Below are 7,117 nucleotides of genomic sequence, written 5' to 3' on the forward strand. Positions count from 1 at the left end.
ATCACGCCATTTATTTAGCACCAACCATCTCCTGTAGCAAGCAAGTTGGGACAACCTAAGATGGATAGGAAACGGGTCCCATGAATACAACGAGGAGCATGGGACTTGAGCTCTAGGCAGGGACGGGTGAGGGAAGATGACAGGTGGCTCTGAGGAAAAGGGGTACGTATTCTCATGTCCACAAATGCAGTGCTATTGAAGGACAAAAAAGGAAACAAAATCCTTTTTTCCTGGCAAAAGGCCTGATCGATAGAAACTAAAGAAGAATTGACGAGGAGGTATATTTAAGATCAAAGAATTGGATAAACTGCTTGTATTTTTGGCACATACAAAAAATTTTTTTCTGCAGAGCCAATTGGGACTAGAGTCTGTGTGACCCTGAAGTTGCATTTGAGCTCACTTGTCTCAGGGTCCCCCTCTGCCAGCACAGGCTTCTTAGGTAACATCAAGAGACATGATCTACCCAGGTAGCTGAGGTGGGGTGATGTGAGGTTGGCAGTCTGAGATTAGCCAGCAGAATACTGTCTAATATAAAAGGATGTATTTCCTTCTGATCTAACTGTCATTGCAAGTAATTTGAGGCTCTACTTCACCTTATTTGGAGTTTAAAGGATACCAATTATAATACTCTTTTTTTCTTTCTATAAAATATGTACATTAAAAGTTCAGTGAAACTAAGTTAAAAGAAAAAGGAGTTTTGAATGAAGCTGAAGAATGAAAGGAGTCACTTGGGGAAAATGTCTGTTCTTTAAATTTTTATTCAATGATTTCAAAATTTTGGAGTAAAGCAATAATTAAAGTTTATTTTATATGGAGAAATAGTAAGTTCAAAATCATCTTATATTTGATGGTGAATGAAATCCGTAGTTGCATGAAAATCACACATTTTTCTTTATATGTGGTGTGATATAATTTTTCACATTTTAAAAGAGCTATAGAATAATCTATTACTACTGGGGTCTGATTTGCACATAGGATAAGTATTTAGCCTTGTATATATCCTTAGGACTTCTGGTTCCAGTAATAGTGACTTAAGGCTAAAGGCACTCCATATTTTTAGCCAAAATTTTCTATAACATCTAAAGAGTCATAGTCCCTTTATTCTCCTCCACTTAGCATCTCTGCACACAAATATAACTGAGAAAGAAAGAAAACTTTTTTCAATCTGAGATTTCAGGTTGGTGTTCTTGGTGTAAGACAAGTACATTTTAGAGAAAATGGCTGCAGAAGAAAAGAATAACACTTGAGAAGACTTCTTAAGTATCTAGGAAGATTTTTAAAGTAAATATTTTAAAAAAGGAACTTGGTGGGATCTTTCAGAAAGCTAAGTGAGCTAGTATATTTTATTTCATTACCTACTTATAGTTTTGGAAAAATATTTTGTACAAACCTACATGAGCTAAAAGAAAAAAAAAAACACCTTCCCACAAAGACTGGTACCATTTGTGAGGTTGCTACAAGCAGGAAGAAGACTTTTTCAGAAGCCTGAAAAAAAAGTACAAATATTGCGGTTTTTCATTGTCTTTATGAAACATTAATTTTTTCAGACCTTGGGCCTTGGAGGGTAATTTACGAGAGCTCTCACGGAACGATAGTGCACCTGCCTTCGTGAAACAGAAAGAAAAACCTCTCTCGTTGAGGAATGCACCACATGCAAATGGGGCATCAAAGGAGCACAACAGCTGGCGCAGAGCACATCTTACAGATTCGCAGGAAGCGGCTGGTCTGGAGGCTTTCAGGACCTCCACCAGGCTGGCGAAAGTGCACTGTGCAATTGGGGCACCTTAACTCAGGTGTGAATAAAAATGGATTTTGGAGAAACAGAAAAAGGTGATGGCCAAGGTCTGAAACTCATTGGCACCGATAACTAGGCATCCAGCAAAGTGGGAAAAGCCACTAACAAGTTCATTAATTAGGATCCTCTTTACGTTCCTACCATCGACTGACATCATATGTTTAATTTGTACTCTCCTTAATTTACTTCAATCTTTATTACTAGAAAGAGGTGGACTCCCTGGGTTTCAAAGAGACATGTCAGTGGTACACGTCTTTCATGTTTGCAGGGCAGGGTGGGCACATCTTCAGTCAACGTTTGTACTAAATGGCAGTCACGCTTGAAGGCTCAGCCCTTACTTGGGCAAAGAAGTTGTTATTCACCACAGTGGGGCTGCTAACAGGACCGCAGAGGCGGCGTGGTCCATGGAAAGAGCCCTGGATCATTGGCAGCTTCCATTTGCTTGTCTGTTCAATGGGGAGAATAACTCGTCCTGTCCACGTCAACATCAAAGTCACAGCAGATGAAAGCACTTTGTAACATGTCAGATGACAGACAGAGTGCAAGAGATTATTATTGATTAATGAATTCGCTAATAACAACTCTTAACTTACAGGTATTAGAGAAGTTCCAAATCCCCAAAGAGATGAATGCATTTGTAATGACCTGACCCCTATATTTATTTTACTAATCACGTGCATCTCTTATTTGGGCAAGAAAGCTACATTTCCTGTTTGAGTCACTCTTCTGCCTTTGCTCAAGTCTGCTTTTCCTATGTTTGCAAAACTCATTGAACTCAGCCAACACATCAGCAGGGAAGTCCTTGTAATTTTGGCACTTACGATCTAAATCTAATCACAAAAGACAAGGCAGACAAAACAAACAAAGCCAATGTCCCATTCTGTGCAGCTCCAGAACCTGAGTTACCCTCGTTCTTGGCCCACTGACCAAAAAGCTACCCTTTTAGGTAAATATCTCACAGGCCGCTGCTCTTCTCGGTGAGCGTTGTGATAACACGTTCATGATTTACTAGGGAACATTATAAAATAATAAACACTTAATTGTGCTCCAGAGTACAATTGACTGTTGCAGCTTTTATTTTCTCTTTCTAGGAAATTCATAATTGGGGATCTGGTCAAGAAATTCCTAGAAGCCCTTGACCACGCAAGTAATCTTTGAAATGGAGCAATGGATAATCCTGGCATGGAACTTTCTTGACTTAAGTTTTACATGCTTATCATTTAATGACTACTTTTTCTTGTTTTTTTCCCCCCTACAGACTTTGTCATTTTATTTGAATGGAGAGAGGGCCCACTAGCTGAATATATGTTTGCAAAGAATTGGTAATCTCTCTCTCTCTTTTTTTAACAATGAACTCGAGCTATAATAAAACCATGTGCAATGCTGTCTTTCTCCACCTCTCGGGTAGTGGCCTCCAGACTTGAAGTCCTGGGAGCCTCTGCCCCCTTTTCCTCGTTGTCTTTGGGTAGCAGGGCTTTCTCACCGGTGTGCTTAAGGGAAAAGGCCTGCCAGGCTTGGCAGGCCACCTGGGGCAGTTTTTCATTTGTAAAATAAGTGCCCTTGAGTCAAGTATCAGGAACGTCCTTTCAGTTTTGAAAGTCTCCTGGCTCCCCAGCCAACACCTTCAAAGACAATGCAATTTATTCAACTCACAAGCCTGATAAACACGTTCACCAAATTTGGGACCTACTCCCCAAATGTATTATGAAACAACTACCTACCTCCTTTATTAACTTGAGTTTGCATTTCAATTTCCATAAGTGACAACCACCTAACAACAAAAAGGCACAACTGAAATAACATTTTTGCAAAAGGCCATTCAATTCCATCTTATTGGAACCATTTGTCTGCTCCACAGGAAAACATATGGAGTGTTTCACACTGAACAATTATGTTTTGAATGGCAAACATTTACTGTACTGATCACTGGAAAGCAGTCCTGATTATTAGCTAACTACTTTAGCTGGCTAATGTCTAATCTAAGCTCTGTCATTAACTGGCCAAGTGGCCTAGAATAAACTTCAGTTTCCTTATTTGTAAAGTGGAAATTGGGCAACTGCCCCAGCTCTTGAAAAGCACTTGTAATCACTCCGAGTCTCAGAGGGCAAATGACCACCTGGGACCATCTGAGACTTTGGGGGTTGCATTTATGCTTCGGGGCCATAGGGGAACCATTTAGAACTGTAGCAATGATTTACTAATGTTGCCCCAGTGGCCCCAAAGAGTTAATGCACTTTCCATATACCTCCTGCTTTCTCTGTGTAGGTCAGCTAATCTATCAGACGGTATCTTTGACAAGTCAATTTGTTTGACACAGGTGGGTATTTGACTCCTAGACAGTACTTGCCTCTTGGCTCATAAAAGAACCACAACCAAACCCCAACAGGCACCTACACGGCACTCTACAACACAGAGGACTCTGGGATTATGAAACACAGAGTTAACTGTTGTAACCTCCCAGTGCCCCTCTTGTTATTCTCTGACCTTAAGAACAGTGCTGAATCGTGGTACTGGAGTTGCCTGATAGTCTTGATTTTAACATTTTATTGTTAGTAATAGCTACAGGGTGTGAACACCTATCCACCCTCAGACATGAATGACTTTCAAGAAAGTGAGTCCTGTGTATGTTCTGGATTCCTTGTTATCTGCCATCTCCTTGAGTAGCATTTTTCATCAAACATTCCTAGTCTTTGCTGCCTCATTAACCCTTTTCTCCCTTCCAAACTGCGTGAAAAGCTCTGATTTTAAATAAATCATACCCTCTCTGGACTTTATGTTCTGTTTTGCCTCTCTCTTTCTCTTTTCTTTCTTTCCTAGTTACACTTGTGAAGGAAAAGTCCATACTTACTGTCTTTGCTTCATCACTTATTCTATGACCCACTGTAGGCCTCTCTGGATGTGGTCACCTTTGATTAGACCCTAAGTCCTCTAGGTTTACAAGAACCTATAAAATGTTTGAGTCTACAGAAGAAGTAATTGGATTAAATGCAAAAATAAAAGTCAATGATAATTTAATGTGTGCTGATTTCAAAGGGAAAATTTTTCGAGATAAAGTTAATATGGAATGTGGTACATTTTAATGCTTGCTCTACTATGGAATAAGATCTCCAAAAATCAGAGTGTTCAGGGTCTAGAGAGTTTTAGATGACCCTGTTCAGAGACGTCATAATTGCCAAATCCAGTGGACCACTTTCAGCTCTTATTAAAAATGAAACAATATTTGATCATTTTGACCACATCCTCCTTACTCTTCTCCTTCCTTGGTTTCTGTGACACCAACATCTAGTTTTTAACCAAACTCTTTTATTACTTCTGTTGTTTTCGCTGGATTCCTCTTCTCCCAGAGTCCATCTGGGTTGTCTTCTGACTTTACATGCTTTCTTTTGCAATCTCATCCATGCCTGGGTTCCTGTACTCACTTATATTCTGAACTTCATCGCCAATCCATGCTGGTACCTTCATTTCTACTTGCTGTCATCTTTTGACCTTGAAAGTCCACTCTTCCTCTCACTTTCCTGTGTGATTAAATGGTATGCTATCCATTCCAGATGTCTGGGAAACATCTTATCTTCCTCTTGTATCCAGTCAATCACGAATTAATTCAGTTCCTATTCTCTTGAGTCCACTTCTCTCCATCTTTTAAAAACACAGTTCTGGTTTTGTCACTCCTGTGCTTAATCCCTTCAGTGGTTCCCCATAACTGGGCCAAAGATAAAAATATTACCCCGGCTCATAAGAGCCTCCATGAGCTGCCATCTGCCTGCCTCTCCAGCTGCCACTCTAGCCCCTCTTCTCTGTCCACTTCTCTCAAGACAGAAGCTGCAGCCAGACTGGTGTGATTTTTCCTTCACCCTCACAACAGTCTCTTCCCCTCTCCACAAGGTGTGTCTCACCCAGGAACATTTTTCCACCCATTGTTCCCCCAGACAGGCCCCCCTTGAATCTGCAGATGGTGTCGGCAGCGCCTGTGCCTACCAAGGCTGCCACCTTACGCTCTCATTGCACTCTGGGCTCTCCAACACACTCGACATTCTTTGTCCAATGTCTGTCTGCCCCAATAAGAGTGCCTGATATTTACTGGCTACTTCCTCTGTGCAAGGCAGTTTTATATACATGATCTCATTTTAATCATCACAACTCTGAGGTAGTATTGCTCTGGTTTTATACATAAAGACACTGAAGCATGGAGAAATTAAAGGCCACATAACTAGGGAAGGGCAGATTAAAACTGGAACCCAGGCAGCTGTATCCACAGCCTGTGCGTGTCCATGATTAATGTCAATTCAGTGAATCAGTAAGGTCCATAGGGCAGGCACCAGAGTTCACACCTCCAGAGCCTAACACAGTATCGGCACATAGTAGGGGCCAACAAGGAATTGCTGAAATAATAACAGTCTAAATTCCTGGGGTGTTATACAGGGTCCTCCCTAATCTTACCCTGACATACCTCCCCAGTCTCTTCTCCCAGCAGGCCTGTCCCTTCTCCCTGTTTGCTAGCCATAGAAACAGTTTCCTGAACAGGCCGTAGTGGTTCACACCTCTACCTTCTCTGTGTTCATTCATTCACTCGTCCATCCATTCGTTCACTCACTCATCATTCATTTGCTGAATACCTACTGAAGGCCAGAGACAGAGAGGAAAGTCCTATGACAGATGTGGGCCAGAGGAACAAAAAGGGATGCCTAAATGAGACTGAGGAGTCAAAAAAGTCTCCCAAGAGAAATAACACTGAAACTGAGTTTTCATTTCCCTGGAGTGTGCCTATGTCTATGGCAAGCCCCTGTTTACCCTTCAGGGCTCTGCTCTAAGGTCTTCTCCAGTGCTTTCTTCACAGTAGACCTGGCAGATGGCATATTACATGTTTTTAGACGGTGACCTTCCCATCAGACAGTGTGCCCTTCTTACTCTCTTTGTGTATCAGTCTCAGCACAGTGGGTTCTTGGCGCAGAAGAGACAGCCCCTAAAGTACTGATAAATGAACACATGAAATAGTGACTCCTCGTTGGCCCCTGCTATGTGCCAACCCCGTGTTAGGGCCTGGAGGTGCGAGCTCTGGCCCCGCCCTGTGGGCCTCACTGGTTCCCTGAAGCAACAGTGATCATGGGTACATGTGGGCCCCGGATGCAGATTCCCTGGGTTCCAGTTTTGATTTAACCTTCAACTTTCAATTCATTGTACAACTCTACATGCTTGCTGGAAAGCACAGAATTTGGGTTTATTTGCAGAATAGTCGTATTTTCCTTAACACACAGTTTAAAGACACTGGGAGACCAACAACACCTAGCATCATCATATTTTATTTTAGACACAGATACATAAAGT

This window comes from Phyllostomus hastatus, unplaced genomic scaffold (assembly GCF_019186645.2).
Source record: "Phyllostomus hastatus isolate PE091 unplaced genomic scaffold, TTU_PhHast_1.1 phas_scaffold_78, whole genome shotgun sequence".
Classification (NCBI taxonomy): Eukaryota; Metazoa; Chordata; class Mammalia; order Chiroptera; family Phyllostomidae; genus Phyllostomus; species Phyllostomus hastatus.